Here is a 17,840-nt window from a genome sequence, read left to right on the forward strand (position 1 = left end):
TTCTTAAAAATATCTAAATTAGTACTTATTTTAATGTAATTTGGTAGTCTGTTCCATGCATCGGCTACTCTGCAGAGAACCAGTCAGTACACTTCTCATTCCTATAGAATCTTCTACAAAGGTTGTCTAATGACTCTCTAGTACTTTTTGATAACCCCAAACACTCTCAGTGGTATTTGTCTTTGAATGCCCTATATACCTGAATAAGATCTCCTCTTAGATATCTGTAAGAGACACTGTACAAGTTCAGATCTTTTATTCTTTCATAATAACGTAAACTTTCAAATCCATGGATGCCCTTGGTATATTTCCACTGTACTCTTTCCGGTTGACTCATGCTTGTTTTCTTACAGGGTTTCCATATTGTTATTCCATACTCAAGATTGGGTCTGATGTAACTAACAAACAATGACTTCATTATTTTTGATTTCCTAGACTTTATAAATCTTTTTATACAACCTATAGTTCTATAATGATCATTAACCAATTGGTTGACATGATTAGAAATACTCATAGCTGAATCTACCCATATACCCAGGTCCTTAAATGAGTCCAGAGTTTCAATCACTGTTTGCTGTACTAAATATCCACCTTTCAATTTATGTCTCCCAAATCTTATATGCTTAGTTTTTTATGTATTTATCAGCATATTATTCTCCTGTGCCCAAATGGTCAATTTCATCAAGTTATTTTGCAGACATGCCTTATCAGTAACACGTTATCAGTTTACCCAATTTCACGTCATCTGCATATAGACTGTAGAACACCTCAGATGAAAATGTTAGGTCTGAAAGATACAATCTAAACAAGTAAGGGCCTAGGACAGAGTCCTGTGGGACACCCTAACTGTAACCAAGGAATTAACCTGACCAGTTGCTGTATGATACTTACCATATGCTATTTGTAAGCCATGCAGCTATCCATCTTATCAAGAGTACATCAATACCTAGTTGCACTAATTTATTGATCAGTGTTTTGTGTATGACCCTGTCAAATGCTTGAGTTAAATCTATATAAATTACATCACAGCACAATTTTTCATTCATAGCTGTTATTATATTGTGATAGAACATCATGTTGCAGGTGGTAATAGATCTGTTTTCAATATATGCATGCTGATATATGGTTTCAAGTCCCAACCTATCCAGTTCTGACAATAACTTATCCAATATTACCTTCTCCATTATTTTTCTAGAACATGAACGCAGGCTAAAGGGTCTATATGATTCTGGGTTAGTCCTACTCCCATGCCCCTTAAAGACAGGCTTAATAAGTGCATGTCTTCAATCTTGAGGAATTTCCTCATATTTTTATGACCTAAAGAATAATAGATATAACGGTACTGTAAGTTCTTCCTGAAGTGTTCTCAGGTCATTGTTACTAATTCTGTCTCCTCTCCTCCCTGTGCTTTGTTTGAATCCAGTTTCTGCAGTTCTTTTTCAATATGTACTTTTATAACTAGGGTGGTTGTTTATTACAATTTTGGAGAATATGAACCTATACAGTTTAGAGGTATGTAATGATTGCAGTTTTGTGAGTTCATGGGAACTTTGTTGAGCAACATCTTGTTAATGTGCAATATCTCCTTCCTTATTCCATTCATGATGTAGGAAATGGGGCTATGCTCACTCACATGTACAGATGTACACACACGCGCACACACACACACACACACACACACACACACACACACACACACACACACACACACACACACACACACACACACACACACACAGGATGACGTATAGCTTAGTCCAATTTGCACACAGAACGAAGGGACAAATCGATTAGGAGAAGTGAGTTACATGTGGGCTGTGGTTCCATCCCGCCAAGTATCAGCCAGAAGACATAACTTCTTTACTGATTATGGCACCCTGCTGTAGCTGTCACATGAGAAGAAGCTTTTTACTTATGACAGTTCATCCAAGGCAGACATAGATAAAAGGAGGTGCATGTGTCAAAAGAGACACCATGCAATTTCTCATTCTACCTAGGACAGATACCTGTTTATGTCATAAGTGCACACTTGGTACTTCATATTCCAGCAGTTCACAAGTTATCAGCACAAACAAATGTGCCACGTGTGTTTCTCTGGAAACTGGCATACCCGTTAAGCTCCTAGAGAAGTAGAGTAGTGCATCTGGTCCCAGCTGAGCCCCACTGATCTCCACTCCTTTTGAAGAGCACTCTTGAATCATTTCTTAACAGATTCCCAGAAGATCTACTACAAATGTGTATTCAGGTCACAGAAGCTTTGACCTTTTCTGACTGATATTCTGAATTTGTACAGTGACTGGTTAGTGTATCAGATATAGCCATGCGATAGTGTTTCTTTCAAAGTAGTGTGGTGAGGAGGAAAAAAAAAGTCTAGCTTTCAAACAGTTGACTATTACAGGCTGCAGCTTTAGTGGGCTGTGAAAATGCCCTTCCACTTTTTTTCAAAGCATTAGCTTGGTTCCCAAGGGGTTAATGACAGCTACTAGGCAGTGGGTGGCATGGTGACGGGGCTCCAGTAGTTAGGGGAGGGCTCTAGATCAGCCAGAACCATGCAATTACAAAGGAGAACTGAGTGGGTAGACTGACAGCCCTACTGCCTCCTCCAGGAACTGAAAGAGAAATGACATAAACCAGGGAAAAGGAAAAAGAGAGAGAGAGAGAGAAATAACTGGAAATCTCAGCTTGCTTGCTTGCTTGCCTGTCTATTAACGGAAAGAAAAAGCAGCACACAAGATACATCTTTTCCTTTGTATTAGCCTGCAGACAGCAGTATTTGTTTGTTATAAGACTCAAGAAGGAGATAGTGTGTGGTGTGATTCTTCTCTGAGCCAGGCAAAGGGTTGTTGAAGCATCATCTGTACTAGGAGTGAAAGACGAGAGAGAGAAAAAGAGATACGCAGCCCATCTTATACAAATGGTAAGTCTCACCTTTACAGTTTTACCTTTACTGGGTATTTTTTAAATCTGTTTATTTGCAGTAGTATGAAGCAGTTTTGATTTTTATTTATTTAATTGTTTATACTTCCTAGCACATCGGAAACAGAAGTGATAAATATAGCATTATAAATGTTGAAAATAGCAGTCAGAAGCAGACTGTTTCATGATTTTTTTCATTTTTTAATGAAATAAATGAAAATAATGTATAGCATTCAATGAGGGAATTACCTTCCACATAAAACGGATTTTGGGATTGCATCTTATTATTTCAAAATGTATTTATTGAAGTTATCACACTGAACTGTTTTTAACCATCACACTGCCAATGAAAAAGCTGATGTGAAGATGAAAATCGAAGTGTTGTATAGGCCATATGAGACAGATACTGCCACTGAGGGGAACAGAGAGGTTAGTTAGATAGACTGATAGTTAGCTAGATAGATAGAGAGATGGACAGATAAAGATACATGCATAAATACAGTCTCATGTGACAACTGCAGCAGGTTTGCCATAATCATTAAACAGACATACAGAAAGAAAGGAAAAAAATATAGAAGTGGCAAACCTAGGAGACAAATATAGAAATGTATGGCTAAGTGAAAAGACATACAATGCACCTATATATGGGGATCACCAAGCCAAGGAGATAACCACAATCATATACAGAGAAAGAGGTTCATATAAGCATGATAAACTTATCCAAAATGTATTACAAGGATCTTTTACTGCAGGATAGTGGCACCAGATTCCTGTTCTTTATTATATTAAATCATAGCTGCAACTTCCTTGCCAAATAACATTTTGGTTTATGGGTTAGTAATACCTGAACTTCATAACCAATGCATCCTGAAAGGCACCCTGAAAGAGCTTGTCAAGTTCTAGGACTGAGACAGGATTGTGCATTAGGTAACTGTGCTGTCTCATGAATGAATAACATACCTGTCAGCATCTTTGAGCAAGAAATATGGTCAAAGGCATAAATAAAGGGGGGGGACAAAAGCCCATAATCAGGGACACACAATTGACAGAATAGCTGTTTTGTTGTTAACATGGATTTTCTGAAGTGTATGAAGTCTGAAACTCAAACATCTGCCATTATTTTCTGACTTCAGTCTCAATGGTTTGCCAGGGTTTTGCCAAAAAATCAAAATTTTATGAGGAATATATCAACATTATAAGGCAAAAATCTGGACATTCTGGGAAAAATCTGGACACTTGAGAGGTATGATGAATAAACATGTATAGCCAGAAGTAAGCCACCATGGCAGGAAGGCATCCTTCACTGATGGAACACACAGGGGTTGACTTAGTCCTGCTCTGGGCACTCATCTGAAATCCACACACCAACTAAGCCCCTATAACTGCAGGACACCAGTGGTACCAGAAACATTGAAGGCTCAGGCGTTATCAAATGAGTAGATGGAAGATACTATAATTAGATGGATAATTTACTGACCGTGTCAAGTATGACCACCCCTACTAGGACACAAAGAAAGTACAGTTGAGTCCATGGGGAGAGGTGAATTCAACACCTGTATTCATGTAATTGAGAACTGTTACAGGGAAAAAAGAGGTTTACTTAAAATAAACCACCATTGAAAAGCATTGCTCGTGAATTACTGCTGAGGCTCTAGAAAGTGCTAATGGCCTGTAGGGAGTCATATACCTGAAAGTGAATATGTTATTAGGCAGAAACATACAGTATGCACTTCCCATCCTCATTTTACTTACATGAACTATATTATTGTTAAACATAGTGCATCATCCTTTACCCATGCACACCTGTTGCTATGGCTACTGTTTTAGCCAGATAAATACAGTGCACATTGTTTTGTTGACTGACTTTGGTAACCAGGAGAGCTTACTAGACATTTGCTGTCTGGCATGGTGGACCAGGAGAATTATAATAAGAAGCAGAAGAGAATCGGCATTTACACATATACAGGCAGGAGCTGTTAACCTGAGCTTTAAAGCAGTGCATTTACAAAACTATGAGCAATCAGAGGTCTGTAACAGAATATAGCAAAGAAAAGTACGTATCCAGTAGACAGACTGTTCAGTTTGTCTGTATGTAAGGAAGAGGAAGGAAATAACCTATATATGCAGCTTACATATACAATATGAACAGCAAACACTAGATGTATACCATTGATTTAAAAAGTGTGTTATGTAAAAATGTCATAGCTGTAGTTTCATGAAATGGTAGCATTGCAGAAAAGTGTTGTTTGACTGCATTGAAAAGTGTTGTTTGACTGCCTCATGCTTGTTTGCAAAAAAAAAAAAAAAAAAAAAAAAAAACATAATGAAGAAACATTTCCTTTCTAGCATGAAAATTTACAAGCTGAGAAAAAAAATTGCACAGGTTTGAGTTTAATTACAGTAGCAGTTACAAATGCTCAGAATTCCCTGACAGCATGTTTTTTCTTCCAGAAGGCCCTTCTCATTTTGACTAACCATGGTGCTTTTCTCTGATTCAGTCCAAATGATCAGGACTTTTTGAAAAAGTCCATATTCTTTGTTTCAGGGTATATTCCTACACTTTTAATGATATATAACTTAATTGAACATGTGTGGGCATACACATACACACACACACACACACACACACACACACACACATACACACACACACACACACAGACACACGCACACACACACACGCACACACATACACACACACACACACACACACACACACACACACACACACACACACACACACACACACACATGTTGCCGATATGTCTGCCATGCAGTTTTTAAATTTTGCTGCCATTTCATTACTCTGTTTCTCTGTCATCTCTGTCCTTTTGTTACTCTTTGTTGGGTAGTAATTTTTAATATTCTAAAATTATTATTCAGTATGTTTACGTTAGTTTGTAGTAGGTCCTGTATTGCACATAAAAACAATGTTATATATAACCATCTTTGGACTTTATAAAACATATTGTACAATGGCACTTTTGCTGTTGCACTGCTAGAAAGATCTTTAGATGAGGTACATACATAGAACAGCAGATTCATCCACATGATATGCTAAAGCGTCTTCAATGATTTCTCTGTTAGAGGCTTTTAGATACTGATGCTAACTTTTTGTACTACATTAGAATAAATGTGTTATATTAAAAAACACTTTAAAAAGTACTCTGTGCAGATCTAGCTGTTGCTTAAAACTATGTGAAAATATTGTTTCGTTATGATGTCTGCTCAGAGGGGAAGTGCATGAAAGATGGGGGTTAGAACAGTTACACACAGGTCTCTTAGGATGTGCCATAATAACCCACATCTACTAAACATAGTCTGTACTTCCACATGAATTTGTTTCTAATATACTTACAATACCAATCAAAGTGCATTATCAGTGGTTCCAGGGTATTACTCTAAATTCAGCAACAGCAACATTTAAGTTTTGTATTCAACATTACAGCTGTACTGAGGTTCACTTCTTGTGATTGCCTTATAAGTAAAGACTGCTATATGAGATACATTCCAGGACATCCCTAATTTTAAAAGCTGAGCACTTATAAAGTCTTCGGAGAAGGGATAAGCTGAACTCTGTCGGGCAACATTGTTGGGATGAAGGAGGAAGATTAACCTCTACCTTCTTTATACCAAATAAAGAAATGGTGCCTTACACCAGCTGTAAGTGAAGTAGTTATCTGAATTGTCCTTGTATTATCCTGGAGTACTGGCACTTATTCCTTTTAAACAGCACTCTCTAGACAGAATAGCTGTATAGGTTTTTTTCTGGATGCCTCATCATCCTTGAATTCTCAGATTCATAGTAACTACTGGAGCTTACTAAACAGCATACACTTGTATTGCAATCCCCCATCCTCTTTTCATATACCATGAATCTATAAATGGTTGTGACAGACCTACGTGGTTAATAAATGAAAAACATATTCTGTCATGCCATTGCCAAGGATTAGGTACCTAGAAAACTGATAAGTCGAAATTCTGCTACCTGTCTTTCCTGAAAACATTTCTGCATTGTGACTAACAGCTGAGTGACCCAGTGGCTGCTAGGTAAACTAAACTGAAAATTAATGTTTGATGGATGAAGAAAGATTTGGTGCTTGTTTTATCTGACAAAGTCTATTTACTAACACTAGAGGACTAGCTGTAAACCAACTAATTGTGCTACATTCTGGATAATGAGTTTTATAATTGACACATTTGTAATACCCCAAGGTAGTTGTAGTGACTAGCTTGCTGTCTCAAGACTGCCTGTGCTCAGCCTGATACATAGTGCTGTAGGCAAGGCCTGGCGTTTTCCCTAATGGTCTCCTCATTATGGTATTTACTAGAAATGCTGTACAGAATAACCTTTGACCAAGCAGGGAGAAGCTTGTCTCTTTACTCGATTGGTTTGTCTTCTTTGCTATTATGTCTTACTGAACCTTGCTATGTATTTTTAATAGATATCTGAATATTTTGCACACAGTTTGCTGAAGGTTGCATGTAGTAGAGCTCAGCATATGATTTCTGTCATGTCCAGGCTCATCTGTTATGCGTATAATGCCTCATGCTGTCTAGAAAAGAAATTTCTCATCCACAGATTAATGTGTTTAAAAACAATTGTACCAAGATTAGATGTTTCATGCATAAAGATACTTCTATCTTAATTTCATATTTCCTTACAATTGGAAAGCCTCAGACAGAATTAGTGACTTAAAAGATTTTGTTGTCATTTAGAGTGATGTAGTGGTCATTACACTTATATTCGGTTCTCTACAGGAAGGTATCATTTTTTTTTTTTTAGGTTTGGACTAGATTTCTATAAGAAGCTGTATTACTATTTTGCAGGACTGTTTCTTCAACTGTCAGTAGCAGTATGTGCATGAGTTGTGTGCATTCACATGTGCGTGCGTGTGTGTGTGTGTGTGTGTGTGTGTGTGTGTGTGTGTGTGTGTGTGTGTGTGTGTGTGTGTGTGTGTGTGACGTGTGCATAAATTTTTCGTGTAACATGGACCTAATTAGCAAGAACTGGTTTCAAGTTAATCACACATTTATAAAGTTAAATATAATTACTAAAGACAAAAATGGTAGAGTCAAACATATAATATAGCTTATAGGGCAGATATGACATTGATAATAAAGTAATGAAGTGTTAAATAACCAAAGAACCACAGCATGGTACTTTAAGGTGGCAAAACAGTTGACAGGAAGTATGGGGTGTCATAAGAAACTCAGATTTGCTTTGCAGTTAGATGATTGTGTAGTTTGGAAAATGAAGATACAACCATACTGGTATGTTATAAAGTTCCTTCCCTGAAAGAGAAAAGCATACGGGTAGGATGAGGTCAGTGAAGACATAACTCAAAACAGGGAATTAATCATTCCTTTCAACTGTCACTGATTTTTCCCTTATATCTGTGCTTTATCCTGCAAATATTCTGTTTATTTATTAAATCAATGACGTTTAAGGAGAGTCACAATGCTTGAAATTATAATTTTATTTTTACCATCTTTCAGAAAATAAATGCTGATACAGAACCGGTTGTTACATTAACTTTTTAAAATGAATTGAAGTAATATTTAAAAATTGTCTGTGATTTTGTGTCTTTGTACTCCCATACTTTTGGCATAGAAGTTAAGAGCTATGGAATTTAGAAATATAATATGTAGACTCAGATAAAAAATGAGGAACTATTGCTTCTAGTAAAAAATAGAAATAGGTACAATACATAAAAAAACAAAAAACAAACAAACAAAAAAAAAAAACTGGAAAATAAAATACTGTTTCCAGTTTGGAGAAGATTTCCAGTCAGAAGGGTGGCTGCAAACAGTAAGCACAGATTTTTATCTATGCAAATGAATCTGAGTTGCTAGCATATCAGTATAATCTTTCAAGATGGAAAGATTGAAGGAATATAAAATCACAAGGCCTGTGAAAATCCAAAGTAAGTTTTTAATAGCACACTCTGGTGCTTCGACTAAAACAGCCTTCAAGGAGGTCTTTAATATCCACTTTGGTAAGTATTTGAAATATTGGGACCTGCTAGAGCGAGTCCCAAAATGCAAAGACTGAACGAAAGATTAGACTTGTATATTAAGTCCGATATGTCATTTCATGGAATATTCCCTTTCCTCCAAGACAGGATGATCTAAGAGTTGGTGTATATAACTTTAGGAAATTTGGAGGGCCTTTCCCCCCTCATGGGGGGATGCAGGAGAAGTTTGGATCTCCTGCAAACAGAGGTTTTAAGCAGAAGAGTGATTTTCAAGATGCATTCCTTTCCTGTGTTTTCAGTCTTTTTTTTTTTTTTTTTGGCTTTTCATCACTCGGCATTTCGAGTGCTGACATTTCAATAGGGAACCATCTACTTCATATATGGTTAATACGCAATAGAACCTTGCAAGTTAATCTAGAGAGAGTTTATTCAGAAGTTGTAAAAGGTGTATGATATCTTAGTTTGTGCAAATGGACTGACAAAGTGGACAAACCAGTGTTATCCTAAAAATGTCATCTACTGCAGCATTGCTGGCCTAGCAAGAATAACCCAGCAACAAAAAGTAAATCCATCAGTCAGGTAATCTGCTCCATTTTGTACCACCTTGGATAATTAGCAGTTGAGTGATTACAGTTCTCAGTTAGATTTTGCCACATCCAACTGCTTCCTCACAAGCCTTCAGTTATGGTTGTGGCCAAAAAACACTTAGTACCTGTCTCCAATGTGTGTGCGTGTGCGTGTGTGCGTGTGTGTGTGTGTGTGTGTGTGTGTGTGTGTGTGTGTGTGTGTGCGTGTGTGCGTGTGTGTGTGTGTGTGTGTGTGTGTTTGACTACAGTTTGATAGATAAAAGGCCAGTTAAGGAACATCCCTGCAAACTTTATAGCAGATGATAGACAGACTGGAATGGTGGGTATAGGAATACACAGTGTACAAATAGACATTCAGAGATCTTCCATGAGTATGCAATCACAGGCATGTATGTATGTGTGCGTGTGCCCCTTATGACTACTTTTTCCTTTTCTCAGCAAAAGTCTCAAAAGGACACAACAGCAGTGCACCAAACTCTAAACCCATTATACCATCCCAAACCAATTTTTTCTCTGATCTGTTGCATAATGTCCTGCTTTGTTGTCTGTCATAATATAGGTGCCCAAAGCACAAAGCTACATATGTTCATAGGTAAAGACTAGGCTATTGGCCCAAGGGTCTATGTAAGCCTAGTCAACAAAGTTCACTGGCTTAAGCCACCCAAGAAAGTTATTTTCCTGTGCCCCTGTCAAGTAGAGCCACATAAGTGATCTCTGGGGTGTATTTCCTATTTCCCATCCACTCATCAATATTTTTCTTGAAGAGTGCTAATGAGGAACTTTGATTGACATAGATGGGTAGCTTGTTCCAGAGTATGGGAAGTCTGTGGGACAGGAATCTATCCCTCCAGCATGCCCTGTTTATTGTGGTGACAAGGTTTAGGTCCCTAGAGCATGTAGCTCGGATGGATTGGGATTTCTTTAGGTGCAGCATGTCCAACAGCTCTGGGTTTGACATAACTTTATATGATAGGCAGAGATCACCTCAGAGTAGGCGATATGCTATGGAGTAAAGCTGAAGTTTTTTTGAGACGGTCAGTGTAGGGCATCTGTTTGAGGACAGTAATCCTCTTTGTGAGGTACTTCTGTGGCATTTCCAGCTGCTGCAAATTGTGAGGTACATTCCAAAAGGGGCATTGTACTCTATAATGGGTCTAATGAGTGTCGAGTAGAGGGGAACAATGACCTCTTTTTTCCTGGATGAGAACCCTTTTGTGATGAGTTGTGCCACAGAGAAGGATTTCCTGACTACTGTGACGGTGTGATTATCAAAGGAGAGACAACTGTCCACCTGTGTCCCAAGGTCTTTTATCGCACATTCGATGTTAAGTAGACTGCTGCTTATGTGGTAGTTCATGGGTACAGAGTTTTTACCAAAGGGGATGACAATGCACTTTTTTGCATTGAGCTTGAGGCCATGGCTCTGACACCAGGCATCTGACTCAGTGTGGCCCTTCGGTAGGATGTCCACATCATTTGGGAACTTGACTATGGCTCTTAGATTGCAGTGATCTGCAAACTTCATTAGCCAAAGGCCTTCTGTGTTAGCCTGTACTTCAGAGAAGTAGATACAAAACAGTAGAGGTCCCAGGACTGAACCCTGTGGTACTCCACTTGTCACTGGTTTGAAGTCAGATTTGGAGTCTGCAACTTTTACAGTGTTGGCTCTGTCAGTAAGCCAGTTGCCAACCCATCTTGTGACGTAAGGATTTATACCTAGTTTAGTGAGTTTATCTATAATTCCAGAATAGGTGATGGTGTCGAAAGCCTTGGCGAGGTCAAGATAGGTTGTGCAAACCACCTTGCCCTCATCTACAGCTTAGGTGACTGCCTCAAAAACTCAATTAGGTTCAGGAGGCATGATCTGTCTTTCACAAACTCAAACTGGGTGGGGTCCAGAGTTTGGAGGTTATCAATGTCTTTGTTTATGAGTTCCATGATGGTACGCTCCATGGTCTTACAGACCAGGCTCGTCAGGCTAATAGGGTGATAATTCCCTGGATCAGTGGTGGCTCCCCCTTTGTGGAGTAGGATAACTGTTGCTGTGTGCCATTTAGTGGGCACAAAGCCTGATGTGAGGCTATGATTGAACATGGTGCTTAGGTGGGGAGCCAGTTCATTCTGAAGTTCATGTAAAACGCAGCCTGGGGTGTTGTCCGGTCCCATGGATGCTGTGTTTTTGGCTTTAGCGAGTGCAGCTTTTAGCTGCGTAGTTGCGATTACAGGGACTCTGCATTCTTCCTGTATAGATATGGGCCCTTTAGAGTGTGAGAGGGGGGTAAAGTTAGCATTGAACCCATCTGTCAGGATGTTGGCAACATCAGTTGGTTCTGTAATTTTCATGCCATTGTGCTGTAACTCAGAGCAGATCTGGGTGCTGCCATTGAGATCCCTGACATGCTATAGAATAGGTCTGGGTGCTGCCATTGAGATCCCTGACATGCTATAGAATAGGTCTGGGTGCTGCCATTGAGATCCCTGACATGCTATAGAATAGTCTGTGCTGCCATTGAGATCCCCTGACATGCTAGAATATAGCTCTGCCATGGTGCTCCCATTGAGCATCCCTGACATGCTATAGAATGGTCTGGGTGCTGCCATTGACCATCCCTGACATGTAGGTCTGGGCTCTGTGGTGCCATCTGGGATTGCTATAGAATAATAGGTGGTGCCTGCATTGATCCCTGACATTGCTGCTATGAAATAGGTCTGTGCTGCCATTGAGCTCCTTATGATGCTATAGACATGGTGCTGGTCTGGTCTGGGCTGACATGCTATAGAATAGGTCATGGGTCTGTGTGCTGCCATTGATTGCTGACATGCTGCTATAGCTGCCATAGAAGTTGCATTTGATTTCCTGACATTGCTATAGAAGAGGTCTGGGCTGTGCTGTTGATGCTGGAGAATGAGAATAGGTCAGGTCTGTCTGGGTGCTGCCATTGAGATCCCTGACATAGCTATAGAATGCTTTGTGGTTGTCCTTAGAATCAGTGGCAAATTTGTTTTCGTAGGTAGCTTTGGAGGATCTTATAAGGGATCTTAGCTTCTTACTGAGGCTGACCAGGGAGCTTCTCCACTCATGGGATTTTACTCTCTTTTGAAACAGTTTCTTCCTTCTGTTGTAGAGTTTGTTTATGGTGGGTGACCACCAGATTGGCTTCCTGTTTTTGGAGGATAGTGTATTGGTTTTGTTCAGGATAGCACAATCCATGCACTGCGTACCTCATCGATCATGGAATTTTCCTGGTGATCACCATTGTTGACAGCAAGTTAATCCAGCATATGTAAGTGCTTATACAGTACATTTGTGTAGGATTCAGCAGTCGTAACTGTATTGTCCATCTGCATGGGTGTCATGAAATTCGCCACTTCTGTCTTACAAAGCTTGAAGTTGGTTTTGGAGATAATTTTTGCCATGGTTTCCATAATGAGGGGTGGGGGTGGGATGTGGATATCTAGGGTGATTAGCTTATGGTCAGATCTGACCAACGAGGAGTTGACTTCAGGTGTGGAACACCAGTCACTCATGTTGGTAATGACTAGGTCTAGGATATTGTTGTCCCTGGTAGGGGTATGGACATTGGAATTTATGAATTCTAGAAAGCGTTGAATGAAGGAGTTGATACATGAGTAGTTTTTTCCAGTTAATGGTGGAGTAGTTGAAATTGCCCATTATTAGGGTGTTTGGTTGAACCCTAATATTTTCCAGTATATGAAGAAAAGAGGAATGGGAAACCTGTGGCATGGTGGTGGATCTGTAGCAAGCTACAATATGGACTTCAGTTTTGCTCAGAGTTAGTTGCACTTGGGATAACCTCGTATACATTATGCTGAGCAACTAGCCTGGAGGTGTGGATATCCTTAATGAATATGGACACACCTCCACCTTTGGTGTTCCGGTCCAGGTTAGATGGCCGAAAAGTGTGGTATGAGTTATAGCCTGGTAATGCAGGAGAGCACTCTGGAGCCTTGAACTAGGTCTCAGTGACTGCACAGATATCGATGTTCTCCATTTTAAAGAGTGCCTCGAGGGAGTGCATTTTGAGATTTAGACTTCTTGCATTGAGTAGCATTACCCTCGGTTTTTGCTTTCCTGTTCCTGTTATGGTGGTGAATTTGTCATTTGAACCTTGCCTAAAAAAGGCACTATAGGGGTGGCAAGAGCCTTAGCCAGTATCCTGAATTCCAGGGATGACAGGTGCAGGCCATCTCTGACAAAGCATGGTGGTCTGTCGACCATGTCGTCCCCGGCAGACAGTTACTGGATCCCCTTAGAATGACGCTAGAAGCTCAGCCAATTGTTGAAGTCAATCATTTTGTCCTTCATTTTGTTACTCTCTAAAGGATAGTAACTAACCCCTAAGACATGCACTTGTATTCCCTTTAGCTGGCCGAGGACATTGGCATCCAAGAGTCAGATATTTATAGAACAGATAAGTTGCTGCCGAGGTTTCAAAGAACAAATGTTTAATAACAAAAATGTTTCCTGCAGGAGCTAAATAACCATGCAAATTGGGAAGCCAGGCAGAGTTAATGTACAAGGCTGCGTGCAGTGTTCATACAGGCAGTCATATAGATCTTTCATTGTAAGTAAAGTAACTTGATGGACCATGCATAATGCTCTGTAATATTATGCTGATGTAGTCATGGCTAGTCACTTAGACAGGATTGGAGTTACCACAATGCAGCAAGCAGGGGGACTGTAAGAGCTACTGAAGTGCACTGTGCTCTGTCAGGTGGTCCTGATTCTTTATTATTTGCCACAGGAGGAAAGATGTGAAAATGTAATTTTTCTGTGCTGCATATTTTAAGCAGCAGTTTGTCTAGCAATTTAAAGGAGCAAGATTGTGCAGCAAATGAAGGTAAAATACAGAGAGTATCATTTGCTCAATACCCCAGGCTTGTAGATATTTGCACACCACTGGCTTATGGTTTTGATGTAAACAGTTCGGGGAACAGAGGATCTTTTTTTCCTGAGATCCTGTTATGGATGGCTAACTAAGATAGTGCACAGATTATGTAACTAACTTGTTTTATTTAGTTACTTAGTTAATTATTTGTGTACCTTACTTATACACATTTGCTAACTGGGTAGATGCACAAACAGATACTGGTCAACTATATAGTTACATAGTTACAAATGAGTGCAATAACAATGAATAATTATCAAACATATGATCTCACATTTTCATTTGAAAACAGTAAGAAAAGAATAAATGTCATACTTAGTAGAAAATTGTGTGTGTTTGCAGATGATCTTGTAGGTGAGGAGAATAAATATACCCAAACTATACGTCTCTCAGGGGCAAATGCAAATTCCTAGTAACTGGTTGTGTAATAACAACATAAGATACCAAGATAAGGCATAATGCTCAAGGTAGAAGTGTCGATGGAAGAAGGCAAATTTCTGGATACAGAGTAGTCTAAATTGCTGCTTATTTCATTTGGTAGTGAATTTTAACAAGCCACTATAAACAAGTAATGATCTTTCAAATGTCTACCTCCCTCTCACATATTTAACATTTTTTTAACTCGTCAATTGTGTTTTTCCATACCATACTAAAAATAAACAAATTGCTTTGTTTTATGAATTTAGCAGTTGTTTGCTAGCTGTAAAGGCATGTATATTCAAGAATAAATCTGGTGGCAAAATAATACATTTAATTGTTTATTTCCACTTAAGTCAAAAACTTGCTTTGCAGCAAACAGCTAAGGATAATCTGTCTATAAAGACTGCTATGGGAGAATGAAGAAGGAAATTTGCATGACATTTTAACAAAATGTTGAGTTAATGGAATTTACAACTTTAAGGTAAAAATATGAAGACAGATATTTGTTGAAGCTAGTGATGATAATACAGCTGGACACAAAGAAGCAGTACAGAGTTCATGGAAGGGCACTTGACTGTGGAATTTTGGTAATACAGACATTTTAATGATTTCATTTTAGCAGAAAGGAAAAATTGAACTTCATTTATATTTAGGTTTAGCCATTTTGGTGAATTTCTATTTTTTCCATGCCAAAGAACATTGTCCAGCATCAAACATTAGTTGGATAACTCTGAAAAATAATAATTTAACATTTCCTTGAGGTCACAAAAGCTCTATTGTCCTTTCCACTGTTATCAATTATTATATCTTGCTGCAATGTGCTTCAAATCTTTGAGCAGAAATTTGAGAAAAGACAAGGGCCAAGATTCAGAAGCTGGTTTATCACCATTGTATAGACTTGTCATATGTCCACCTACAATGCTAAGGGCTCAGCAATAGAATTAAAGGTGTATTATTCTATTAAGAGACACAGCCTTGTGTAGAAAGGCTTTGTGGAGTGCAGTATGAATAGGAAATCAAGGGACAGACTAAAGAGCATGTGGGTTTGGGAGATTCCCTACTGTGGGCCAACCTGCAACTTAGGTTGCTTTGGAAGGTGGCCTATTTCTGTCCTATCAGTCTATAATTATGGGAGAAGTGAGGTGTGATAAATTGCTCTTAGGGTGATGATAATGAGCAGTCCTGGGTGCCTTGTTTGTAGGATAAATAAATTCCAGTCACTCACAGTGTATATACAGTAAGAAAAAGAGACTGACTGGATAATAGGCTAGAGAGGGACTATCCTTACATTTATTTATATATTTTAAAACTGTGAAAGAAGAGAATGCATTTGATTTACATTTGTTGACCAGGATGGTCCCACTGACCAAATTCCATTTTCAGGGGGTACCTAAGAGATAAATCACAAAAATATATAGCAAAATAAATTCAACACTAAATATACTGAAATAAGTTCACATGTATTAATTTACATTCTTGTGTGAAATAAGCAAGATGTAATAGTATTTGTTTTACAAGGCATAGTCTTTCTTCAGAGACCACTTTAAAGGACAAGTAAAAAAATATACAATGACACATTCATGTAAGTAAAATTAGACTTTACGTATACAGAGGACATTTCAGAAACTCCATCACACAAATGCATGCAGCACACACACCTGTATGTAGGAACACACTGTATAAAGTGAGTAATAGCAGACTAGTTGTGGCATTAATAAGTTCTAGTTAGTGACTGGGAGAAATAGGGTTGAATTCCGTGTGAGAGTTGAGAAGTAAAGTAACACAGGAGGAAACATAAATAATGCCCTCAGTGTCACATCTGTAATTCCCACGTACTTCAAATTCTCAACTATGGCACTTATCGAAGTAAGGAAGATTCCTCAGTGCCCTGCTCAAACTTATCCTAGTCTGTATGCATATCTCCCTGAGTGTGTCCTGAAAATAGGCCATGGGCCTAGTGCTGCCTACCTGGTCAATGAACATAAACTACTAAACTTAAAGAAAAGCTGAACAACATGGCTAAGTAATTCACTGTTGCTTGTATACACATTTTGATACATTAAAACATGAGTCCTTCACTGCCAAAGTGTCACAATTACAGTTAAGACTGCACAGTAAATTAAAACCATTACAATTTTTCTTTTATACTTTCTAAGCTTCTTCTAGTTTATTTTTTTACTCTGAACAAGAGACATATGTCTGTATATGTATGCATTGCTATGATCGAGTCTGAGGACAGACTGTTGGGTGACATACTTTGTGGTAATAAGAGATATTTAGTGTATGGCTATGTGCAGTGTAGTTGCACAATGACCAACATTCTTTCCTGCCAGCTAAAGGGTCTCCTGTTTGGTTCATTACTGGAGTCCATCTTGTACAGAGTCTACCTGTCCTCCTTGTGGTCTTGTGAGAATTCTGTGATTGTTCTTCTCTCCCACATTCCAAAGGTATGTGGTACATGGACTTGTGACTTTGCTACTGACCATATCTGTGTGTGTGTGTGTGTGTGTGTGCGTGCGTGCGTGTGTGTGTGTGTGTGTGTGTGTGTGTGTGTGTGTGTGTGTGTGTGTGTGTGTGTGTGTGTGTGGTAATATGGAAAAATAAAGCCTGGCAATGCATGTCTCTTCACTCTTCCTGCCCAGTAGAGATTGTGGTAGCTGTTCATGATGTCCCTATAGGAGTTAGTTAGCATAAATGGATGGGTGTTGTCAATTCATTCTTATTTATTATATAAGCAACTGCATGAGTGGTAAAATGATTATTTTTTTCAGTAATATGTTCTTTTTATCTGATCAGGCGTCTATTAAATCAAATACTTAACCATATTACAGCATATTACATTATACTATATAGATTATTTATTGTGGTTTTCTGTGTTTCTGAAAATTATTTATGTTAGTGGTGCTTTACTGGTATATCTCTGTGTGTCGTCGTATATCTGTGTTTATTCTAGTGCTTATTTTAAATCTAAGTATGTTTTGTACGTTTTATTCAGGTGCATCGTTTTGATTTTATATTTTATTTCACTT

At 38.6% G+C, this 17,840-nt stretch overlaps 1 protein-coding gene across 2 annotated transcripts in view; it reads left to right on the forward strand.

Moving 5' to 3' along the window:
• Positions 1-2,554: 2,554 nt before the first annotated feature.
• LOC122806386 (leucine-rich repeat neuronal protein 2-like) overlaps positions 2,555-17,840 on the forward strand; it is a 1,426,491-nt gene continuing 1,411,205 nt past the window's right edge. For both annotated transcript variants that reach the window (XM_044076746.1, XM_044076747.1), the window contains exon 1: positions 2,555-2,917. The gene's annotated coding sequence lies outside the window, so the exon portion shown is untranslated. The remainder of the gene's footprint in view (positions 2,918-17,840) is intronic.

Source organism: Protopterus annectens, chromosome 7.part0 (assembly GCF_019279795.1).
Source record: "Protopterus annectens isolate FY-2018-M chromosome 7.part0, PAN1.0, whole genome shotgun sequence".
NCBI lineage: Eukaryota > Metazoa > Chordata > Ceratodontiformes > Protopteridae > Protopterus > Protopterus annectens.